The sequence below is a fragment of the Rattus norvegicus genome, chromosome 4 (assembly GCF_036323735.1).
Source record: "Rattus norvegicus strain BN/NHsdMcwi chromosome 4, GRCr8, whole genome shotgun sequence".
NCBI classification, from domain to species: Eukaryota; Metazoa; Chordata; class Mammalia; order Rodentia; family Muridae; genus Rattus; species Rattus norvegicus.
In genome coordinates, this window is record NC_086022.1 from 110,181,394 (window position 1) to 110,196,453 (window position 15,060).

Sequence of the window (15,060 nt, forward strand, 5' to 3'; positions counted from 1 at the left end):
AAATCAACAAGATAGATAAACCCTTAGCCAGACTAAGGAGAGGACACAGAGAGTGCGTCCAAATTAACAAAATCAGAAATGAAAAGTGAGACATAACTACAGATTCAGAGGAAATTCAAAAAATCATCAGATCTTAGTATAAAAACCTATATTCAACAAAACTTGAAAATCTTCAGGAAATGGACAATTTCCTAGACAGATACCAGGTACCGAAGTTAAATCAGGAACAGATAAACCAGTTAAACAACCCCATAACTCCTAAGGAAATAGAAGCAGTCATTAAAGGTCTCCCAACCAAAAAGAGCCCAGGTCCAGACGGGTTTAGTGCAGAATTCTATCAAACCTTCATAGAAGACCTCATACCAATATTATCCAAACTATTCCACAAAATTGAAACAGATGGATCACTACCGAATACGTTCTATGAAGCCACAATTACTCTTATACCTAAACCACACAAAGACACAACAAAGAAAGAGAACTTCAGACCAATTTCCCTTATGAATATCGACGCAAAAATACTCAACAAAATTCTGGCAAACCGAATCCAAGAGCACATCAAAACAATCATCCACCATGACCAAGTAGGCTTCATCCCAGGCATGCAGGGATGGTTTAATATATGGAAAACCATCAACGTGATCCATTATATAAACAAACTGAAAGAACAAAACCACATGATCATTTCATTAGACACTGAGAAAGCATTTGACAAAATTCAACACCCCTTCATGATAAAAGTCCTGGAAAGAATAGGAATTCAAGGCCCATGCCTGAACATAGTAAAAGCCATATACTCCCCAGCTCCGAAAAAAAGAACCAAAAAAAAAAAAAAGCCATATACAGCAAACCAGTTGCTAACATTAAACTAAATGGAGAGAAACTTGAAGCAATCCCACTAAAATCAGGGACTTGACAAGGCTGCCCACTCTCTCCCTACTTATTCAATATAGTTCTGAAGTTCTAGCCAGAGCAATCAGACAACAAAAGGAGGTCAAGGGGATACAGATCGGAAAAGAAGAAGTCAAAATATCACTATTTGCACATGATATGATAGTATATTTAAGTGATCCCAAAAGTTCCACCAGAGAACTACTAAAGCTGATAAACAACTTCAGCAAAGTGGCTGGGTATAAAATTAACTCAAATAAAGCTGTAGCCTTCCTCTACACAAAAGAGAAACAAGCCGAGAAAGAAATTAGGGAAACGACACCCTTCATAATAGACCCAAATAATATAAAGTACCTTGGTGTGACTTTAACCAAGCAAGTAAAAGATCTGTACAATAAGAACTTCAAGACACTGAAGAAGGAAATTGAAGAAGACCTCAGAAGATGGAAAGATCTCCCATGCTCATGGATTGGCAGGAGTAATATAGTAAAAATGGCCATTTTACCAAAAGCAATCTATAGATTCAATGCAATCCCCATCAAAATACCAATCCAATTCTTCAAAGAGTTAGACAGAACAATTTGCAAATTCATCTGGAATAACAAAAAACCCAGGATAGCTAAAGCTATCCTCAACAATAAAAGGACTTCAGGGGGAATCACTATCCCTGAACTCAAGCAGTATTACAGAGCAATAGTGATAAAAACTGCATGGTATTGGTACAGAGACAGATAGATAGATCAATGGAATAGAATTGAAGACCCAGAAATGAACCCACACACCTATGGTCACTTGATTTTTGACAAAGGAGCCAAAACCATCAAATGGAAAAAAGATAGCATTTTCAGCAAATGGTGCTGGTTCAACTTGAGGTCAACATGTAGAAGAATGCAGATCGATCCATGCTTATCAACCTGTACAAAGCTTAAGTCCAAGTGGATCAAGGACCTCCACATCAAACCAGACACACTCAAACTAATAGAAGAAAAACTAGGGAAGCATCTGGAACACATGGGTTCTGGAAAAAATTTCCTTAACAAAACACCAATGGCTTACGCTCTAAGATCAAGAATCAACAAATGGGATCTCATAAAACTGCAAAGCTTCTGTAAGGCAAAGGACACTGTGGTTAGGACAAAACGGCAACCAACAGATTGGGAAAAGATCTTTACCAATCCTACAACAGATAGAGGCCTTACATCCAAAATATACAAAGAACTCAAAAAGTTAGAGCGCAGGGAAACAAATAACCCTATTAAAAATTGGGGTTCAGAGCTAAACAAAGAATTCACAGCTGAGGAATGCCGAATGGCTGAGAAACACCTAAAGAAATGTTCAACATCTTTAGTCATAAGGGAAATGCAAATCAAAACAACCCTGAGATTTCACCTCACACCAGTGAGAAAGGCTAAGATCAAAAACTCAGGGGACAACAGATGCTGGCAAGGATGTGGAGAAAGAGGAACATGTTGTTGGTGGGATTGCAAACTGGTACAACCATTCTGGAAATCAGTCTGGAGGATCCTCAGAAAATTGGACATTGAACTGCCTGAGGATCCAGCTATACCTCTCTTGTGCATATACCCAAAAGATGCCCCAACATATAAAAAAGACACGTGCTCCACTATGTTCATTGCAGCCTTATTTATAATAGTCAGAAGCTGGAAAGAACCCAGATGCCCTTCAACAGAGGAATGGATACAGAAAATATGGTACATCTACACAATGGAATATTACTCAGCTATCAAAAACAACGACTTTATGAAATTCGTAGGCAAATGGTTGGAACTGGAAAATATCATCCTGAGTGAGCTAACCCAATCACAGAAAGACATACATGGTATGCACTCATTGATATGTGGCTATTAGCCCAAATGCTTGAATTACCCTAGATGCCTAGAACAAATGAAACTCAAGACGGATGATCAAAATGTGAATGCTTCACTCCTTCTTTAAAATGAGAACAAGAATACCCTTGGCAGGGAAGAGAGAGGCAAAGATTAAAACAGAGACTGAAGGAACACCCATTCAGAGTCTGCCCCACATGTGGCCCATACATATACAGCCACCCAATTAGACAAGATGGATGAAGCAAAGAAGTACAGAGCGACATGAGCCGGATGTAGATCGCTCCTGAGAGACACAGCCAGAATACAGCAAATACAGAGGCGGATGCCAGCAGCAAACCACTGAACTGAGAATAGGACCCCCGTTTAAGGAATCAGAGAAAGAACTGGAAGAGCTTGAAGGGGCTCGAGACCCCATATGTACAACAATGCCAAGCAACCAGAGCTTCCAGGGACTAAGCCACTACCCAAAGACTATACATGGACTGACCCTGGACTCTGACCCCATAGGTAGCAATGAATATCCTAGTAAGAGCACCAGTGGAAGGGGAAGCCCTGGGTCCTGCTAAGACTGAACCCCCAGTGAACTAGACTGGTGGGGGGAAGGTGGCAATGGGGGGAGGGTTGGGAGGGGACCACCTATAAGGAAGGGAGGGGGGAGGGGGATGTTTGCCCGGATACCGGGAAAGGGAATAACACTCGAAATGTATATAAGAAATACTCAAGTTAATAAAAAAAATAAAATCAATAAAATTATACCTATAGACCTACAAAAAAAAAGAATAGTAAGATTTTCAACTGAACTTAAGGGATCCATCCTAATTCTAGCTATCTTGTGAGTTTTCATGATCTCTATATGCCTCCCCCCATGCCATAAGGATTAGGAAGTGTAATTACTGCATTAGTCCTTATGTGGCTTCTGAGTCCCCAAGTTCAGGCTCACAATATTGTTAGAGTAAGCAATGATCCCAATGAGCCAATGATCTGATATGCCATTATTCCTTATCATAAAACATTAGGATAAAAAGAGATATGCATTTTTGTTTTGTTTTGGGGGGAGTTTGTGCCATTTTTTAATCACTTTTGTATCTTTTTGCTTACAGATCTTCAAAGCCCCTCCTCCAAATACATACTCTGTGGCTCACTATGTCTGTAACTTTCCTTGGAAGGTACTGTCTGAAAAGTATGAATGTGGAGAATCTGCAGTTTCTTATTTAAGTACTTCAATCTTATGCAATATTTACTCAAGCATGTCCATCTGTCATTCATGTAAAAAATGCAGATTATCAGTTAACTCTGAACTGGAAAATACTCGTGTGAGATATTTAAGTTCATGCTCTTGAAGCTACACAGAAATCAAGGAGCATCATTTATCATCTCATCTCATGTTTGCAGAGGTTTCTGTGAGACTGATACTGTTTTATGGGTGAGATTTGCAACATGGCATCTCGCAAGGCTTTCAAATGGTAGAGTCAATTTTCTATAGCATGAGGAGACTAATTTTCTGGTCTTCTCTAAGAAGGACCATCAATATACTACAGTATTGGTTGGTTTTAGTGTTCATTTGTTTGATTTTCATTCCTCAAGCAGAGAATGAAAAAGTGACGCAAACAATAAATATGTTATTACCACAAGTTTTATGTCATTTGATTTGATAACACTTCCAGCTTGCCTGTTTTAATGATGACTTTTTGACATCTGAATGCACAATTTGTGTTGGTAGCATATGCTCTGATGTAGCTAATATTAAAATCTTGTCAAATCTTCTTGTTATATATGAGTTAAAATTCTAAAAATGAAAAAGAAAGTTATGGTGACAGAAATTTGCAGACTGTAAAGTAAGAGGCGTGTAAATGCTAATCATCTGTGTAAGCTAATTGGATTTTGAAAAAGCATTAAAATGGGAATGTCAAAATTAGATTAAGTTCAGGCTTAATCAGGATAATATTATTTCTGATCAATTTCCCTGAGAATTTACTTCCTCTTCCCTAAGACATGGCATCTCTGAATATGTCTAGAAAATATTCAGAGTGGTAACATATTCTGGTCTCATCAGGAAAACACAAGTGTGAATTAGGATTAGCACATTGTTATTTGGATACAACTAAATCTGAAATAGCTATTTCTAGAGGTCTGCCATAATAGCTAAAACAGTGGAGAAAATGAAATTGAACCAATGAGACCCACAATTCAGTAATAGCAGGCAAAGAGCACAGGAAGCTCTTCTGTCACACCTTTCCGAAACATATAATTCCTAATGCTCTTGGGTGAGACTTTCTAGGTGCTCTGACTATGAGGGCCAGGTCTCCAAACCAATCTCGTCCAACCCAAGACTCAGCACATCTTCATATCTTGTCCCTCTTCTAAAAATCCTTTCTTTCTACCCTGTATTCCAGAAGCTCAGACATTCCCTCTTTGCATAAGGTTGCTGGATAACTGAATGACTTCAGAGTATGTTTTGGAAAATGAGAGCCATTCGTTTTGATGTTCTTCCTTTATTTCTTTCCATGCTGAACATCAGGCCAAATAAATCAGATTTCATGTGTCAATAACACAACGTAGAGGACAGAGACTGTTTTTATTGAAAATATATTAAAAATTATTTTCAGATTATACTGATATTGAAGTGCTTATGTTTGGATCTGATAATAGAATAATGAAATGGCAGCTTTTTAAAAAAGGTTTATTATTAAATAGTTATCCAAGATTTGTGACAAATATTAAATTTAGCTTAGAAAAATAGAAATTCTAGAAAATTGTTTACTCTGAAAACAAAAATGCTACACAATTTAAAATATGCATTAGTGTTTTCTGGTGCCTAACATATTCTGAATTGGGAATAAGAAAAACTTGAATTTTGAAATAGTAATGAAGTAATCCCATTTTAATTTTATGTAATTGTATATGACTGTGAGTTAAGAAATCCAAGTATTCTCTGTGAAACTATACACTTCGTCTCCCACTGGGACCAGACAAGGCAGCCCAGATCAGAGGAGAAGGGGAGGGAGAATGGGGAGAGGATTGTAGTAGATGTCAACTACAGGGGAGACTGAGCAGGATATTAAATGAATCAATAAAAATTAAATAAAAAATGAAATCCAGGTATTCTAACCTCAGAGTGCATTTATATTTAAATTATAACATGACATACTTCTGAACTAAGTAATACATTGAAGTAAATCCATCCCTTTTTCATAATAGCCAGAACTAAAAGCAACCTAGATGTCCCTCAACTGAAGAATAAAGAAAATATGGTACAGTTATGCAATGGAGCATTACCCAGCTATTAAAAATAATGGCATTGTGATATTTACTGACAAATTGATGGAACTAGAAAAGATCATTCTGGCTGAAATAACCCAGACCCAGAAAGTCTAACATGGTATGTTCTCACTTATAAGTAGATTTGAAATAAAAAGTAAAGGATACCTATGCTAGAATGCAGACTTAAAGAAGCTAAGCAACAAGAAAGGCTAAGGGGGGCTCAAAGAGAAACAAAACATACATCTATGGGTGGGTGAATGGGGAGAGAGAACTAGCTGGGTGCATAGAGTGGGGATGGGAACAGGATAGATCGGGTGTGGAGAGGACAGAGGAAGAGAGTACTGAAGAGATAACTGAAATCAAGGCCATCTCTAGGACAAGCTAGCCACATAGGGCAACGGAAACTCCCAGGAATCAATGAGAATGTCCCTAGCTAAGACTTAGAGTAATGAGAATAAGAAGCCTGAACTGATCCTCTTCTATAACCAAACAAATTGTGAGTACAGCGATTGGGAAAAAAACACAGCCACAGAATCTTCAACCTACATTCTGTCCTGGCTGCAAGATGTGCTGAAATAAAGGTAGAAAAGAAATTGTGGAATAGATCAATCCATGACTTATTCAACTTGAATCCTACGCCATGAGAGGGAATCCACTACTTACACTGCCCAGAGAGTAAAGACCTGGGGCTGGACAGTACAGAGATTAATGATAGTACCAAACATGAAAAAACAACCAAACATAAAAAGTCAATGAAATGATTCCTATTGGTATTCTGCTGTACTCGTATATTGACATCTAGCCCAACTGTCATCAGAGAGTCTTCACCCAGCAACTGATTAAAACAGATGCAGAATATTAGATGGAGTTTGCATAATCCTGTTTAAGAATTGGAGGAAAGATTCTGGGAGTCAGAGGGTTCAAAGGGCTCAAGACACTACAAGAAAAAAAACATAGAATCAATCACCCTAGGTCCATCCAGGCTGACAGACTGAATCACTCAGCAGAAAGCCTGTATGGGCCTGACTTATGCCCTCAGCACATATGTTACAGTTGTATAATTTGGTATTCTTGTTAGACTCCCAACAGTGGGAAAAGAGTTGTTTCTGACTCTGTTCTTCCCTTTGCCCCTACTGGTTACCTTTTCTCCTCTTAATTGAAGAGTAGGTGGCTAGTAGTACTGCAACCTGATATGCCACGGCTGGTTGATATTCACCAAGGCCATCCCTCCTCTGAAGAGAAATGGAGAAGGAATGGATGATAGGTGAGACAGACTTGGAGGAGAGGATGGAATGGAAACTGTGTTTGGGATGCAAAGTAAGTAAGAATAAATAATAAATAAATAACATTCAGATATTCTATCATTATAATGTATTCATATTTAAATTATGGATGTCTTCCTTCAAACTAATATATAGAAATGAATCTACCTTCAGAAATTTTTTTGTCTAACTTTTAAAATGTTTCTTTCCTAACATTACCAAAATATGGAATTACTCAATAGTCAAAAGGTTAAGTTCCAAATGAGTGTTCATGGATAAAAAGATTCTCATTTTCTATAAATTTGCATTGTTGAAACATCACCAATTAAAACTCACTTAGTTAGCACCTAGTGTGCCCGCTAAAGGAGGCCATAGGGAAGGAGAAGTTAGAAAAAGAGAGAAAAACTTCCTTTAGAAAGATGTTTGTAAATATACTGAGTTAGGGATTCATAGAGATGCTTTGGGACTGGAAAAATGGTACAACTCTTAGGACTGCTGTTTGCCCTTCAAGAGGACCCAAGTTCAATTCCCAAAGCCCATGTGACGACTCATGTAACTATGGTTACAGAAGATCTGCTGCTTCCTTCTTTCCTCTGTGGACACTACATACATGTGGTGCACAGACATACTTCAAGCAAGCCATCTATATATTTAAAATATATTACATGCTCTAAAATTTGTAATAGAGTTTGTAATCTGGAATAATTATTTAGTCATACAATCTTTATAAAAGCTACCATATTCTTTTATTGTCAAATTCACACATGAAGACCTTGCTCCCAATAGAATCTGAAAATGTTCTTAGCATATTTTTCTATCCTTATAATATCTGTGTTTTTAGACATTATTTTGTGGATAGATTATCTGTAATGATTTAATTATAATTTAAATTATAATATCATAATTTTTAATTTTAGAAAAGAAGGGTTACTTTTAAAACAAGTAAGTGAGGTTTGATATTATTTGAATAGGTACCGAAAGCTTAAGATGCAAATCTCCATTAGGGTTCAATCTGCTTTAAGCCCAGGAATTTTTACCAGGAGGTCAATGACCCATGTAAAATGTGGAAAAGAGGTAATATTCTCTTACTTTGAAACAATATGAAATAAAGATTAGCTTACTCTCTTGTTCAAAGTCTTCAAACAAGAAAGTGAAACATACAAGTATTTACTAAGATGCTTAACAGACGCAAGAAGGAAATCTAAAAGCAACCAGCACAAAAACGTAAAACAAACAGAAAAAGTATGCATGAATATAAGCATTATTTCAAAACTCTCATTTAAGGAGTTTCCTGCCAACAATGTTTCTATTCTGCTATTACAAAATCTACCAATTGGGATGAGGAGATGGCTCAGTCGGTAAGAGTGCTTGCTACATTTGCAAAGGAACCAGAGTTATGTTCCCATCACCTACGACCACTGTCTTCCAACCACCTGTTACTTCAGTTTCACAGAATTTGATGCCTTCTTTGGGCTTCTGTGGGAACCTGTACATTAGTGACAAATGGCATACACATATTTGCCCACTTGTACACACTTATATACATAATTTAAAATAAAATATTAAAAATAAACTCTGTCCTTAAAGTCTATATCTAGACTGGGTTAGGGGTTATTTGTAGAACACTTACTTAATATAAACAAGACTCTGAGAGCAATCCTCAGCATAAGAAGATAGCAGCCCAAGTTGTGGGTCATACTTAAGTGTTAGAGAGGGAAAGGAGAGAATTATTATCTGTTCATTGACGAAACAGTTCATTTTTCTATCATAACTTAGAATACATATCACATAATATGATGAGCTCAGAGTACAGCTAAGATCTATATGTAGGTTTGTGACATATGAAAAACTGAAACATAAAATGTCCTCAAGGCAAGTAAGAGTGCTACTGACATCATTGAACACTCTATATGTTGTAGTACTTAAAGTGCTACAATTGTTCCCATTGAAAGTTCAGAAGACAAAGACAGCGTGATACTCTAAAGAACATAAAAGGCAAGAATATAGAACTGAGAGACAATCTACAAGTTAGGATCTCACGAATTGTAAGGTATCCCAAAGAATATGACCCAGTTCTCAAGATAATTTGACTTAAGGTGCAATAGCCATTTTATGAAAATATCCTCAAACTTGTATCTGGGAATAAAGACTGTCTAAGTATAAGACACAATGTTCATCTCTGAATAAAGACTAGCATTGAATTCTCATAAGAACCTATGCTATTTCAAAAGTCATTAGGAATACAGGTTTTTTAAAATGTCTGAGGATAAAACTTGAAATATAAAGCTTTATCAAGAGAACTCTGACAGAGCCATAACTAGTATAAAACTAGCAGGCAAAGCTATAATGATTTCAGCTTTATGGTATAATCTGAAATTGAATTACTCTCATTTCACGGCAAAGTCAATATTGCTAATGGATTAGAAAAATGACTGATAAAAGTATTGTTGAGCTCATATTTGGACAATTTCATAAGGAAAAAAGCTATTTCTCTTGTGGTCTATTGCACTTGAGACTTGGAATTCATCTGAGAGAAACTCTGCTATGGACCACTTTTGTAAGTAAATGCTTAGAGATCAAGATAAATGGTGCTAAAGGTGATATAATAAAGCAGTTATGAATCTTCCCTGGCATATTCTAATACCACACTGTAAATTCATATTATCTCTATAAAGGCTTATTCTACAAAATGGATACCCTAGTATTTATAAATATAAATTCAACAGATATGTTGTCAGAGTCCAGTAGTAGTCTGTCATTTGGTCAAAGAGTTGAGAATCCTAGTTAAGAAATTTAACTGCACCATGTTTGGGTCTCCAGGAATTTGAATTTTAGATCATTGTAATCCTGCTTTGTATGCTGGGAGACTCAGGAAGACCAGCTGATGGTTTTAACCATAGAGACATCTCTCCAGTTCCCTTTGTTGCTACACATATTATCATTATGGGATGTTAAGGGATTTGAAGAAATGCAGGCAAAATAAATAGAGCATTGGTGAAAAAATTAGGTAAGAAACATATGATCATTGTTTAAGGGCAATCTCTGTCTGTCTATCTATTTGTCTGTCTGGCTAGCTATCCATCCATGCATCTATCTATACATTTATCTATAATCTATCCCATATGTATTATGTTTAGCTATTAATGGGGTTATACATTGTGCAATTTGTTAAGAAAATGCATAGGAGTGAAGCTATGCCTTTCCCAATGATGACTAGTCTATTTGGACCAATCCTTGCTGAGAATAATTAGAACATATACTACCCAAATGAATCAGAGAGAAGCTAGGATTTGCACTGTCAAACATGAAAAAATACAAGATTCTTAGAAATGATGCTAATTGCTTAGGATGGTTTTGCTTTGAGCCATGAAAAGAAGTGATTGAAATATAAAAGAGCTGACAGGGGAAAAAATTAGGTCAGATAATTACAGAAATGAAATTAAATTCTCAATGGACTTATGCAATTTGGGGAACAAAGAAAGAGGGTCAGGACCTAACAGGAAAGAAGATTCCAGGGGACTAAAGCAGGAGCATAGTCAATTTTGGTAGCAAAAATATTAACTTACTGAAATTATCTTGATGGGATTCTCAATAGAGTAGAAGCAGTTGAAGAGAATTAACAGAGTGGATGACATATAGAAAAATTAAATGTTCCTAGAGCCCACCAGGTTGAATGCAGAAAAATATGAAAACATCATGGAAGAATAAAAGGTCTAACGTACCTATCACCAGAAATCCAGGAAAAAACAAACAAACAGACAAACAGCCAGTAAAACAAGAATGCAGGAAAATTACTGAATTAAAATAAGAGTTGAAAGAGAATGTTTCTGAGTCAAGATAAGTAGGTAAGCCTACAGATTGAAGTATGATGTTCTAGTTGGGTTTCTGGTGCTGTGATAAAATACAAACCAAAACGTACTTGGAGACTACAGGATTTATCTGGCTTGCACAACCTAATCAAGGGAATATATTGAAGGAATTCAAGAAAGTGACTCAAACAGGAAAGAGGCAGGAACAATGGGAAAAGGCTACTTTCCAGCTTACTTTAATGCTTATATGGAGCTACCATTTTTATTTCTCATTGGGCCACCTATTTAGGGCTGGCACAATACACACTGGGCTCAATCCTCCCTCAACAACAAAAATAAGGAAGAAAATACCACTTCCTTATTTGTGTGTCCTTTGACATAATTCCTCAGTTGACCGTCCTTCTCAGGTGACTCTAATTGTGACACATGGACAAAAACTAGCCAGGATATATGATGTACCGAAGAAAAACAAATTTACTTTAATAATGAAACTGATGTAGACACAGAACAATGCAGTATTCCTAAAAATGCTAATCATCATTTTTATGGGGAAATGAACTTAGGAAAGTCACTATTCTGTACAATAGAGAAATATAAAAGGAAATAAGTAATTTTGAAACATCACAGACCTATAGTAACAAAACCAGAATTATACTGAAATAAAATAAGAATATATACTCATGAACATATAACATCAGACACAGAAATAAATGAACGCAATAGTAGTCTTCTAATACCCAAGAAAGGAGTAAAGCTTTGCATTGGAAAAAGAATAAACAACTGGAAGAAACCTATGTATTCACACTTAGAAAAACCCAAACTCTCTCATAATACACAAAAAAGCAACTCAAAGTGATAAAGCACTGTAATGTACCTCTTAAACTTTGAAACTACTAGTGAAAATGTCTGAAAAACACTTCAAGATACCAGAAGAAATGGTGAATTTCTAAGTAAGACTCCAGTAGCTCTGTAAACTAAAGGAAGATTTAGAAATGAGAATACTCTAAAGTTTAAAAAGCTTCAGAACAAAAAGAGAACAATTACCAGTGTGAAAAGACAACCAGTCAAATGGGAGAAGGTCTTAGCTTTTATAGAGCATGTAATCAATAAATGGAAAATGAGATGAACAGACTCTGCTTTAGAATGGATGCACAAATTTCCAACAACTTTCTGAAACTTGTTGACCATCACTAGCCTTCAAGGGATGCAAGTAATTTTCTTGAATTGGCCAAAATAATTATAATCAAGAATATACAAACTCTAAAAATGTGGAATCAGAATATTTATGTAACATAGGCTACAGTATACCAAGTTGAATGCACCACATATATGCAAAGATGATTCTGTCTCAACAAATAATAATAAATTCTGGTGACGATTTGGGTATGGAAGATTTATATTTTGGTAATAAAAGGTAAATTCATCTAGCCAATATGAAAATATGTATGCAGTTTCTAGAATAAATTAATACACTGAAATTTGAAGAGTACATTGCAGATATTGTTGTGCTAATATAGGTGAAGAAACAAGAGCTCTAATATTATATATAAATAATATTTATAATTGCTATATAAGAGAATCAGGCTAGATACACATCAACAGAAAAATGGATCGAGGCCTTGTCTATAAATAAGAATAAAATTGTGTCACTTGTGTAAAATTTCATAAACCTGGGGCTACAGATACAGTGCAGCTGATAAGAGCACTTGCTACCCTTTCATGGACCTTGTTCAAGGCCACAGAGACAACATGGCTGTTTTATCTGTCAGTGGCGACAGTCCCAGGTGATCTCTGGCCCTCCTCTGGTCATCAGAGACATCAAATATGCAGTGGATGTGAACACATACACATATTCTCATATCTGTGAAAGTCATATTAGTCAATATGCATGTAAAGTAGTGATTACCAGATATTGTAAATCATGAGAATCAGTAAGAATGTATAAAGAAGTTGGATTGGAAACATGTTAGTAAGGTAAGGTATATGTCACATTTAGTCACATTAATACATAACATCATTCAAATAACTGATAAACCAACACAATAAAATTTGTATAGTAGAGTGAAGTGTAAGTGTATGGACATAAACTGAAATAATATTTGCAGCAAACACTTAATAATTATTTACCATGGCTTCTAACCATGCAGGGAAATTTTGGTCAAGACAAAGTAGAATGTATAGCACAAGCACAAACAACTTAAAGTATTATCAGACACTTATTTTGAAAGGGTAGCTATAAGAGAAGTTTACTAGGTTTAAAGTATGCATCTTGTAATAGAATAAGCACAATAAAAAATAATGTAAATAAATGGCCACATAAATAATTAAATAATTTTTGTAAAAATAAAATAATAATTTCTCCAAGATTTTGTTACACTTTTACTCAATGAGCCACCTATCCAGGCAATTACAAAGTCCTTTCTTTCCATTAACTTACTTATTCACTTTACATCTTGGTCACAACCTCCCTTCCAATCTTCGTCTCACACAGCCCCTCTCTACCCTCTTCTCTTTTGAAAAGGGGGAGCTCCCCACCCAGAAACTATCAAACCCTAGCACATCAACTCACTGCAGGACTAGGCATATCCTCTCTCACTAACACCAGACAGCCCAGTTAGGGGAATAGGATTCATAGACAGATAACAGAATGAGAGACAACCCATGCTCCAGTTGTTGGGGGATACACATGAATACCAAGCTGCATATCTACTACACATGTGCATGGACCCTAGTTCCAGTCCATGTATGTTCTTTGATGGTTCAGTCTCTGGGAGCTGCCAAAGATCTAAGTTAGTTGACTTTGTTGGTCTTTTTGTGGAGTCTTTATTCCCTCTAGATTCCTCAATCCTTCCTCCAATTTTTGCACAAAGTTTCCTGAGCTCTGTCTAATGTTTGGCTGAGGGTCACTGCATCTGTTTCAGTAGATCAGCTGCTAGGTGGAGCCTCTATGAGCACAGTGACATTAGGCTTCTGTCTGCAAGGATAGCATAGTATAATTAATTGTGCCAGGATGGCCATCTTACCAAAACAATCTACAGAACCAATTTAATTCCTACCAAAATTCCAAAACAATTCTTTCAAGATCTTTTTTTATTTTTTTATTTTTTTATTAACTTGAGTATTTCTTATATACATTTCGAGTGTTATTCCCTTTCTTGGTTTCCGGGCAAACATCCCCTTCCCCCCTCCCCTTCTTTATGGGTGTTCCCCTCCCCATCCTCTCCCCCTTGCCGCCCTCCCCCAAAGAACAATTCCCGACTTCACATAGAAACGCACAAATCCCAGGATAACTAAAATAATCCTGTATAAAAAATTTTTTCTGGTGGTATCACGGTGACAGGTTTCAACCAAAGATGAGTGGAATGAAATGGAAGTAACATAAATAAAAGCACACACCTATAACAAAGATGTCAACGCTAAACAATAAAGACGAGAAAGCATTGTCAAACATTGGTTCCGGTCTAACCAGATATCTGCATATAGAAAATTGCAAATAGTTTCATATTCATCATGCTCCACAAAATTCATGTCCAATAGTAGTATCTTAATCAGATGGCCAGAGAGCTGTACTTTAGGACAATAGAAGAATAGGCCAATTCCTTTGCTTTTGCTATTTTGTATTTCCCCTCTCCATTTTATATATATGGTGATTCCTTTGAAAGTGAAATAACTTTATAATTTAAAACATCTCATTGTATTTAATATAATTTCAGCCCAGGTATAAATCTGCTCCAATGTTTGTACTTGCACTGGCTTCAAAATTCTCCATTTGCAATTCCTCTATTCTTAATCCTAGGGGTAGCTACAAAACTTTTTTCTCTTCAATTTTCATGATTGACATTTCATTCTCAACATTTCTATGTTTTCTGACTGTGGCATCGTTATTTCTGTATATCTGTCTAAGTGTAAAAATTGGAACAACAGTTCTAATTCATGAAGAGCAAATATAAACACTGTGTGATTTATAAGATGAAGTATCATGAACTA

General features: G+C 36.1%; 1 long non-coding RNA gene across 1 annotated transcript in view; it reads left to right on the plus strand.

Moving 5' to 3' along the window:
• LOC120102313 (uncharacterized) overlaps positions 1-4,372 on the plus strand; it is a 54,139-nt gene extending 49,767 nt beyond the window's left edge. Inside the window, exon 4 of the long non-coding RNA XR_005503649.2 lies at positions 3,842-4,372. This is a non-coding gene — a long non-coding RNA (uncharacterized LOC120102313). The remainder of the gene's footprint in view (positions 1-3,841) is intronic.
• The last annotated feature ends 10,688 nt before the right edge of the window (positions 4,373-15,060 follow it).